Raw genomic sequence first — 10,659 nt, forward strand, 5'->3', positions numbered from 1 at the left:
AGGCAGCTGAATTTATTAAAAATATTCTTCAACTATTTTGGGTTAGTTGAATGTGGCAGAACATTCTTATTTGGCCCTGTATGGTACTTCACTGCAGTTACCCTGATGAGACTGTCTCAGTGTTGAAAATGCAGGTTTTTTTCTTGCATAATGGGGGGAAAAAAATCCAAGAGACAATTCTCAATGGTGGTAATGAAGGAAGCCTGGGGGCTTGTTGAGGAAGCATCTGTGGACCTGGTTCATAAGCAGATGATTTTTCTGAGTGAGGATGATATTGTTGTCCTGCTTTGGCATAAAGAAATAGTAGGAAGGTCAGCTTGGAACAGCAGTAAGTCAGCACAGTATTTATGCCCACTTCTAGCACTTATGATTCCTGAGGTTTAGGGGCTTTGAGGAAATGGGATGTTTCCTGCAATTGAGCCAGGTATGTGCATATCTCGGTGTATATATAGAGAGATTAGAGGATGCAGGTCATAGTCTTAAATGAAGATTTTTGCAGATTTAAGAGAAAGCTGGATCTCTAAGGTCTCTTTCTTGCTCCACCTGCCAGCATCCTGACCGTCCTCGCAGGAGTACTGTGGTCCTTATAAACCGGAGTTCACTGCCCTACCTGCAGGGCTTTTGACTGCCTCCAAGCAGCAGCCTCCCCGAAGGAGTACCACTGACACAGAAGAGGAGTGCGCTGAGGACAGAGCGATGCCTTTGTTCAGGATAGTGAGCGTGGGGGTTGTGCTCTTGGAGGCATAACCCAGCCTTCAAAGCCAGCCTTTGAATTGCAACTTCAAAAACAAGTTACCCGCTGGAAAATCAGGGAGTCCAGGGGAACAGTTATATAGTGTAGGCTTAAATGTGTATTTTTCCCAGGGATGGGTGTGAGCTGCTCAGTGATTTAGAGGTGAGTGCATGTTCTTTACCATGTGTCTTTCAGTAGGTAGGACCTGGGGTCCCAAGAAATTAATAGAAGTGGAAGCATACACCTATATGTAGGTGCCACCGCTGTCTGTTATGAAAGCAGTTTTATGAAGTGTAGCAATTCAGTAATTTGTTAGAAAGCCTAGACTTCTTCCATTCAGAAAATAACAGATACATCTGGGTGGCTTTGGTTTTTGCTTTTACTCTAAATTCAAACTGATCACTCTCAGTGGTTCAGTGTCTCATGGTTGATTGCTCTGTATGGAAGATGGATATTTCTCAAAGATCTATGCATAGTGTTCACAATATCAGCTGCTGTCTAATCTCTGCTCAGATAGTATTGAAAAGCAACAAACAAATGGGAAGACACTTCCCAACACTTGAAAAAGACTCAAGATAAGGACTGTTTTATAGTGTGTACTTTCTTCAAAAAGTAATGTATGCCAGAAAGAAAGGATTTGTGTAAATCTGTCCTGCTGGCTGGTTATCTTCAGGCAACGTACCCAGGTGACAGGCTGTTTCTTGTATAAGTCCAAAAACCTGGTTGAGTGTTAAATTCCACCTGGAAACTAGACAGAAGCCCAGGGTGGACATGAGAATGTTATTGTAGTATATTCCTTGCATGAACTGTTGCTTGGTAGGTTGGCAGGACTATGGTGTATTAGTTTAAGCCCTGGATGCTTTCTTTGTGGTGGTATCTTAAAAGTAAAGGGCAGAGTTCCACTCTGAGTGTGGGTGGTGGTCCTTGCTCCATAGGGGCAGGTGAAAACAAGCAGGTTTATCCCGGGCTACAAACTGAGCTACCGGAGTCAGCGCAGAGCTCCAGGGTGCTCCTGCTGCTGCAGAACTAGTCATACATATGATATGGTCTCAAAACTGGTGCAATCTCACTTTTTTCCAGGCTTGTGCCTGCCTTTTCCCAGCCCAGAGTCTTGTGAAACAGTGGTCTGTGCTTAGCTGCTGTTGGAGGTGTATTGTACTGTGGCAGCCCCCCATTGCTCATGGGAGTACCTGGTTGGGAGCCTCCAGCAAAGGTCAGGGTGTGCAGATGGAGACTGGGATGCTGGCTGGGTTTTGGAGTTGTCTAGCTCTTGGTTGGGTGAGAGCGCTGTATCCAGGGCCATGCTGTGGAGGGCTTGCCTCCTCCCAGATCTGCGGTCCTGGTGAGATGTACCATGGCTGCTGTGCAGAGCAGTGGGAGAAGAGCTATCAAAAGGGTCAGCTCTTTGGATATGTGCTGTGGTACAGTGGGGTCCTGCTCCCATTGCTGTCTTGCCCCATGCCAGCACTACTTCTGGAAAGCTATTTAACCACGTAAGGATATTCTCAATGGTGGTAATGAAGAAAGCCTGGGGGCTTGTTGAGGAAGCATCTGTGGACCTGGTTCATAAGCAGATGATTTTTCTGAGTGAGGATGATATTGTTGTCCTGCTTTGGCATAAAGAAATAGTAGGAAGGTCAGCTTGGAACAGCAGTAAGTCAGCACAGTATTTATGCCCACTTCTAGCACTTATGATTCCTGAGGTTTAGGGGCTTTGAGGAAATGGGATGTTTCCTGCAATTGAGCCAGGTATGTGCATATCTCGGTGTATATATAGAGAGATTAGAGGATGCAGGTCATAGTCTTAAATGAAGATTTTTGCAGATTTAAGAGAAAGCTGGATCTCTAAGGTCTCTTTCTTGCTCCACCTGCCAGCATCCTGACCGTCCTCGCAGGAGTACTGTGGTCCTTATAAACCAGAGTTCACTGCCCTACCTGCAGGGCTTTTGACTGCCTCCAAGCAGCAGCCTCCCCGAAGGAGTACCACTGACACAGAAGAGGAGTGCGCTGAGGACAGAGCGATGCCTTTGTTCAGGATAGTGAGCGTGGGGGTTGTGCTCTCGGAGGCATAACCCAGCCTTCAAAGCCAGCCTTTGAATTGCAACTTCAAAAACAAGTTACCCGCTGGAAAATCAGGGAGTCCAGGGGAACAGTTATATAGTGTAGGCTTAAATGTGTATTTTTCCCAGGGATGGGTGTGAGCTGCTCAGTGATTTAGAGGTGAGTGCATGTTCTTTACCATGTGTCTTTCAGTAGGTAGGACCTGGGGTCCCAAGAAATTAATAGAAGTGGAAGCATACACCTATATGTAGGTGCCACCGCTGTCTGTTATGAAAGCAGTTTTATGAAGTGTAGCAATTCAGTAATTTGTTAGAAAGCCTAGACTTCTTCCATTCAGAAAATAACAGATACATCTGGGTGGCTTTGGTTTTTGCTTTTACTCTAAATTCAAACTGATCACTCTCAGTGGTTCAGTGTCTCATGGTTGATTGCTCTGTATGGAAGATGGATATTTCTCAAAGATCTATGCATAGTGTTCACAATATCAGCTGCTGTCTAATCTCTGCTCAGATAGTATTGAAAAGCAACAAACAAATGGGAAGACACTTCCCAACACTTGAAAAAGACTCAAGATAAGGACTGTTTTATAGTGTGTACTTTCTTCAAAAAGTAATGTATGCCAGAAAGAAAGGATTTGTGTAAATCTGTCCTGCTGGCTGGTTATCTTCAGGCAACGTACCCAGGTGACAGGCTGTTTCTTGTATAAGTCCAAAAACCTGGTTGAGTGTTAAATTCCACCTGGAAACTAGACAGAAGCCCAGGGTGGACATGAGAATGTTATTGTAGTATATTCCTTGCATGAACTGTTGCTTGGTAGGTTGGCAGGACTATGGTGTATTAGTTTAAGCCCTGGATGCTTTCTTTGTGGTGGTATCTTAAAAGTAAAGGGCAGAGTTCCACTCTGAGTGTGGGTGGTGGTCCTTGCTCCATAGGGGCAGGTGAAAACAAGCAGGTTTATCCTGGGCTACAAACTGAGCTACCTGAGTCAGTGCAGAGCTCCAGGGTGCTCCTGCTGCTGCAGAACTAGTCATACATATGATATGGTCTCAAAACTGGTGCAATCTCACTTTTTTCCAGGCTTGTGCCTGCCTTTTCCCAGCCCAGAGTCTTGTGAAACAGTGGTCTGTGCTTAGCTGCTGTTGGAGGTGTATTGTACTGTGGCAGCCCCCCGTTGCTCATGGGAGTACCTGGTTGGGAGCCTCCAGCAAAGGTCAGGGTGTGCAGATGGAGACTGGGATGCTGGCTGGGTTTTGGAGTTGTCTAGCTCTTGGTTGGGTGAGAGCGCTGTATCCAGGGCCATGCTGTGGAGGGCTTGCCTCCTCCCAGATCTGCGGTCCTGGTGAGATGTACCATGGCTGCTGTGCAGAGCAGTGGGAGAAGAGCTATCAAAAGGGTCAGCTCTTTGGATATGTGCTGTGGTACAGTGGGGTCCTGCTCCCATTGCTGTCTTGCCCCATGCCAGCACTACTTCTGGAAAGCTATTTAACCACGTAAGGATTTACCTAATCTCCTGCTCCATGTGAACAACAGAAAAGAGGGTGCTAGCGCTCCCAACAACTGGGCACCAGCATTACAGATTAGCTTGCCTTTGCACTCCATCCTTGTGCTTATTTTTTAATACGAAACACTATGTATAGCTATTTATAGATTTGCCAGGCCTTTTCTGAAGCTCAACCAACAAGATATTAATGGATGTTTCTGTATCAAGAAATCCCTTCCTCTGTTGGTTACTTGGGTTTATTGATTTATTTTGAACCGCTGCTTATTAGCATATTACATGGAAGGATTATATTGAGAAGCATCTGATAGAACTAGAGGTTCCCTCCTTTCAGTCTTTGCGTAGTCATTTGAGGAAACAAGCATGACAGCCCCAACCTTCACTCATCTGTAGGCCATCCTGCTTGCTAGCATGCCAGGCAATAGTGGGGATGCCCAGTGGGATAGGGACACAGAGACATTTGATATCCTTATCTGTCCAGTCCAGGAAGGTTTCTTCCCAGCTCAGGCTTTATCAAGGTGCGGGAACAGCTTGGCTTGTTTTGAGAGAGCCAGAGCCCTCAGGATGTTCCAGAGGGAACTGAAAATTACTGACCAGAACCAAGCTGAGTTGAGGGTTGTAACCAGCAGGAGAAAAGGGGCATTTCCTTCCAGTGTGTATGAGGGAACCTGCAACCCCTCGCAGAGCAGCAGTGCTCATAAGGTCTCTGTACGTGTGACTTTCCTGCTCTATCTCTGCCTAAGAAAAGAAACCCCAGCAGACACATCTGAGTGTCCTGAGGCGTTTCCAGTGAGCTGTTGTTAAAACGTACTTGGGTTTGAATGCACAGAGAAGAGGGAGCAAGGGCAGAAATGGCTGCAGTTTTTGTTGGAGAGACTTGAGGGTGAGAAGGCCAAGCAGATCAGATTTAATGGCACAAAAGTCATTGCAGTTAATGGTAGGCTGGACAAATTAAAAAACATTTATTTGATGCTGTGCAGCTTGAGCAGCTCACGAGTCGCTCTCAGATGCATTTGGCCAGCAGAGTTTTAGCAATGACTTTCTGGCCATTCTTGAGGTAACTAGAGAAAGAACAGGGTCAAATCCCTACCCTGAGTGTGTATTTCCCATAAGTCTTGTATGCACACATCTTGAATCCTTCTCAGGTGCCTTAGAGGAGCTAAATGAATAATGTACAGCCTTGAGGAGAGTGGGGCTAATTGTTTAGGAATAACCCTTGCTAAGGCAAATATATTTTAAGAAGAGGCTCAAATGTCTGCCTCAGAAAGCAGCTTGCCTAAGGCACCCTGATGGGCAGGTGCTGAGCTCCAGTAATTCTTTTGTGTGGATATAATGAGAATGCTTAGGTCTGCTGCAATATGCAGTAGGGTGCGGTCAAAGAAATTACAAAATCATAGTTTGTCCTATAAAATATGGATCTATGAAAGCCTATTTTTCAGCTAGGCACTTTGGAGAAGTTTTAGTGTGGATCTGAACACTGTCTTGGCATTGTATGTGTGTTTATGCTTTTGCACCCCACAGGTTCTCATTTGCCAAATAGATTAGTGTCCCACAGGTGACTCTTTGGAAAGTGAAGTCACCCCTGAGTGGTTAAAAACCAGCCCTGAAATAGGAGAAATCTGTCCTCATCGTTCTTGGATGCTTCTCAAACCTTGTTTTGTGGTCTTCTGGAAAGTCCCAGGGACTAGGGTACAGCATTATTAATGGTGACAGCTTGGCTCTTTCCAGAAGAAGGGAAAATAATATTTTAACTGATTTGTTAATTGCAGATCAGGGTCAGACTCTGTCTGTGGAAGAGTCATTGGCTGATCTTGATCTGATTCCATATTGGACAAGTGTCTCTGTTCCAGCATTCATTAGCTGCTGATACCCCCGTGCGATGCAATGAGACAGTGGCTTTGGGGAATGAAACAAGCTGGGAGGGGTGCGTGGGCAGTGCCTGTGGCTGATGGAGTACATGGCACCTGCCCTGGTGAGAGGAGATGGACTTCAGTCTCGGGTGGCTGCTGCTCAGACAGGCTTTGCCAGCACAGGATTCACACATTTCCAAGGTGTTGTTTAGAGGAGTTTGATTACCAGGGATAGGTGTTGCTAAGCCCGTGCAGCTCTGATTTAAACAGCTGATGGCAGGACAAGTGGTCACCGCATAGCTGTAAAGAGAAATATAGGAGGGGGATGGGGAAAGGTGATCAACTGATTCCCTGGTTTGAACTCCCAAAATAAGCCTGAAATCTATTTTATTCTGCTCTGAAAGAATTTTCTCCTTGCCTGGAAATTAACATGGTTGTGATGCTATTCCAGCACCTTAAGTGGGATTGAGGCTGTGATGTTCTGTGCCCTGGAGAGTCACTGCCTCAGAAATCTGCCAGGGCTCTGCGGTTGTCACTTCCACATTGTATCGGCATCCTCAGCCTCATCAGTGTTTCAGTTTGAAGCAGCATGGGCTTTTGATCGTGAACAATTTTACTTTCAGGACAGCATGAAGGAAACCGCGTTATGCTTTGCTTGGAGGAGGGGAGGGAGAGGACTGTGGCTTTGTGCGTGTGTATTTTTGCAGCACGCTGAGCCCAAACCTTCTAACCTAATGGGACAGATTTGCAGATTCACACCTGCAAATTCTGCCTTCCCAGGGTTTTTGTGCGCAAGCTCTTTATTCATGCCCCGGAGAGCAGCCTGCACCTGCTTCATCTCGCCTGTGAGACAGGCCACTCAGATCGAGCGACAGTTTGCTCTCTCTGGTAATAAATGCCTCATCCTGCAGCACTGACCCCCTTTAGGGGGTAGTGAGGCTCGCCCAGGAAGGCAAGGGCCAGAAACACAGCCCTGCCCATCCATACACTTACTGCAAATACTGTCACAGCACAAGTGCAATAAAGCACTGCTGCTGTCTAAGCCCACAGATCTTCAAGCTGTCAAGAAAAGCTTTTTTTTTGCTGTTGCCTGCATGTAAAACATCAAGGAGCTGTAGCACACAGCTGCCCATAAGACTGGCCTTGTTTCTGCTTCTTCCTAACAGTAGTTCGTGCATTGCATTTTTCCCGAGACGGGAAGCTCAGGCTCCCATAACCATAGAAACCTGGTTTGCTTTCCCTAATAGCTTCAGCTGTGCTCAACATCTGTCTCCCTGGGATGTGCACACTAACAACAGGTTAGTTGTGTGCACCTCTGGGGATGCTAAAACCTTTGAGCACCTCCAGCAGGCTCCTGGCCCACCAGAACGAAGCAGCTATGCTGAGATAATGCTTGAGGGGCTTATAAAGATATGCCAGGCAGGAGGAGAAAGTAGCGAGCGAAGGAGGGCTCTCCAGAGGCAGGAAGGTGTTATGAAGCTGAATAAGAAAATGCTGCATTTTGGTTGTCTTGCTCTGTGTGTGTTGGCTTGACATGCTGGGCGTGTGGAGCTTTCTTTGACTTTAATGCTTTAAAAAAAAAGCCATTTTCCATTTTAAGTTAGCAGCCCTTTAAACAGCTTGTAGCAGAGAAGGAAATCTGGGTGTAAGCTGGTGAGCATAAAATAAGCTTTGAGGCTCTGAGCAACCTGATCTAGTGGAAGATGTCCCTGCCCACAGCAGGGGGTTGGACTAGATGACCTTTAGAGGTCCCTTCCAACCCAAACTATTCTATGATTCTATGTGATAAGTGCCTCTCTTTGGTAACTGCATGTCTCCATACAGCCCCTCACTTAGTTATTGGAAGAATGATTGTTGATAAATGTCTCGTGGCTCTAACTTGGTGCTAGCAGTGTTGCCAAACCGGTTAACATGGGGAAAAGTGGGGAGAAGTGTTTTAAAAAGAGGCTTAAAAACTAATTCAAGAGGGTTCTTTCTGCTGCATTTCTGCATAGATGTGCATGCACCTCCTACGGGCTGCAATTTAAACTTTCCTCTTTGACTTTGAAAGCTAGGTATGTCACATAAAAGCTAAGCACAGTTACCGCCCTGAACTCCAGGCTTCCAGGAGAAGCCCTGCAGACCGCCAGTCTCTCAGAAAGGCATCGCAGGAGCTGGCAAGGCTGTGCCCCTTTCCCGATGTGTCCAGTCCCATGACTCTGTGAAAAGCAGGAGCAGGCCTGGTGCAAGCTTTTGGAAATATGTGGGGAAGAAGTGCTTTCCTGCACCAGGGAGGTGTTTGGTGCAGTGACCTGTGCCAGGTCACTCTGTAAACTGGAGGCAGAAGCAGAAGTAGAAGCAACCTTGTCCACTGGCAAATCACAACCTCAGTGTGTCCATCTGTGAAATGGAGGTGGCAATATTTCACTGTGGATGCTTTAAGGCTTAGTTAGTGTTTATGAAATGTTCTGAACTTTTGGATGGCACCTGCTGTAGAGGGCACTTATAATGGTCCCCAAATGTCTTTGACACAGCAGGCACATGAAAACACTGGTGTCTTCCCAGTCTACAGTATAGAGAGGTGCTGGGAAATGCTCACAAGTTAAAATCAGAATGTTTCTAAAACAAATGTAAAATACTCATCTAACAGCTATCACCTGGAGGTGCTGTGGGCATGAAGAATAGGAAAATGGTAGCAGGTAAAATCCAGGGTTGAGGTTAGTGCCTGAACAATAAAAGCTGTTTGGGAAATGCTTCGTACCTCTGCTTAATATAGCTGTTGACGTTCTATCTCTGAGCACAGAACCACTGGTCTGTGTGATGAGTCCACATTTCTTTGTGAACATGACAAGCATAAATCTCTGCTTTCTCCATAGCAGCCTGGTAGGAGGGTTTTCATGCCAGTTGCTGCAGTGTTAGAAGGTTGGACCAAATCAGGGAGCCAGTACTCACAAACTCGCCCTCTCGGTAGGGACTCTGGCCAGCACAGCCGTGCAAGATGTAGCCTTGTAATAACAATATGCTTCACAGAATCAGTTTTTAGTTTTCTGGCTCCTTGAGTGTTTGGTGAGCAGAGAAACAAATGCCAGTCTCTTGTCTGCAAAATCCAAGTAAAGATCTTGGGAATTGATCCTGCCTGTGTGCATCCACATACACAGCAACTGCTGTAGGTTATTTTACTGGCAGTTAGAAATCAATGTTTTTTCCCCACAGCTTTTTTGGTATTATCGATGCTTTCCCACTCCTTGTTTACAGAGTGAAATAATCTTTGATCAAGATACCTGGATCCCCATCTGTTCAGAGTACCAGTCTCTGTTTCCAACCTGGACCTGAGGAACCTTTTCCTCACGTAAATTTAATCAAGGTTGCTCCTTCTAATTAAGCTTCAATTAAAAGGCATTTTATGACCAAAACCCCTTTTTTGTTAATGCAAGAGCTAGCTGGGAGCACTTTTTCCTTGTAGGGGCTCCTGGGAGCCAGCAGTTCCAGCTGTTGGCTGTGTCAGATGTCAGAAGTGCACCAGAAGTACACCGAGCTGTGTCAGTGCTCGACACCAGTGTTGGAAGGTACCCTGAATTGCTCCAGGTTTGTCGTTATTTTGTCCTCTTGCAATAGGGTTTTCTCTGGTAGTACCAAACAGCAGCTGTATTTGTCCAGTGACTATGGACTAGAATATACATACTCTGTGCATTTTTTATGTGTGTGTGCATATATATACGCACATATATAAAAAAATGCACATGCTTATTAACTTTTGCTACAACAGTGGCCATTTACCACACTGTCCATGCAACTGATGGGGTGTAGTGATGGCAAATGTTACCTGAACTATCTCTGGTAGCAAATAAGCTTAATTAAAGCAAGATTGCAAATAGCGCCTTTTTTGCTCTAAGCTGACTCTGGCATTTATAATGTAACACAAGTAAGTTCAAAGCGTAACTCAGCACTTCAGAGTTGAGATTGCAGCTCTAACAATACTCAGTTGATCTGGCATAGGCATTGGGGTGTGTGTGAGAGAAATAACCCCACCTGGAAGTAGACACAAAGTTGGACCTTCTCTAAGTTGTGCTAGAAAATATCTATTCTTATGAGTCTGTACTTAAGTCAAGATTTGTACAATGACTTTGAGTTGGGTCTTAACAATGGAGATGAGATAATGAGTGGAAGTGCATTCATGATGAACAAGTCAGCATCAGGCACTGTGCAGGTGATTCTTGTAGATCCATTGACTTGAAATCGCCAGGGGTGACTTTGGTTTGCTGGGGCTGGTGGTAGGTGCTGGTTCTGTCTGCTGAATTGCATTTTCTTGGTGACCTGTTTCTTGCCAACCCAAGTCTATTTATGGATCAAATGGTGAATGAGTGACTACTCTTTGGGCTACGTTTGTGGAGCTGAGGAGCCCAAATGAATGTGAATGCAGAAATGACAAATCATCCCATAGCTGCTGAGGAGAATATCTGATGATGACTGCAGCTGTGGTGCAGGCTCCACTTACTGTTAATATTTTTGCATCAATAAGGTCTGCAAAGAAGTTATAG

The sequence above is a fragment of the Pygoscelis adeliae genome, unplaced genomic scaffold (genome assembly GCF_000699105.1).
Source record: "Pygoscelis adeliae isolate BGI_AS28 unplaced genomic scaffold, ASM69910v1 Scaffold161, whole genome shotgun sequence".
NCBI lineage: Eukaryota > Metazoa > Chordata > Aves > Sphenisciformes > Spheniscidae > Pygoscelis > Pygoscelis adeliae.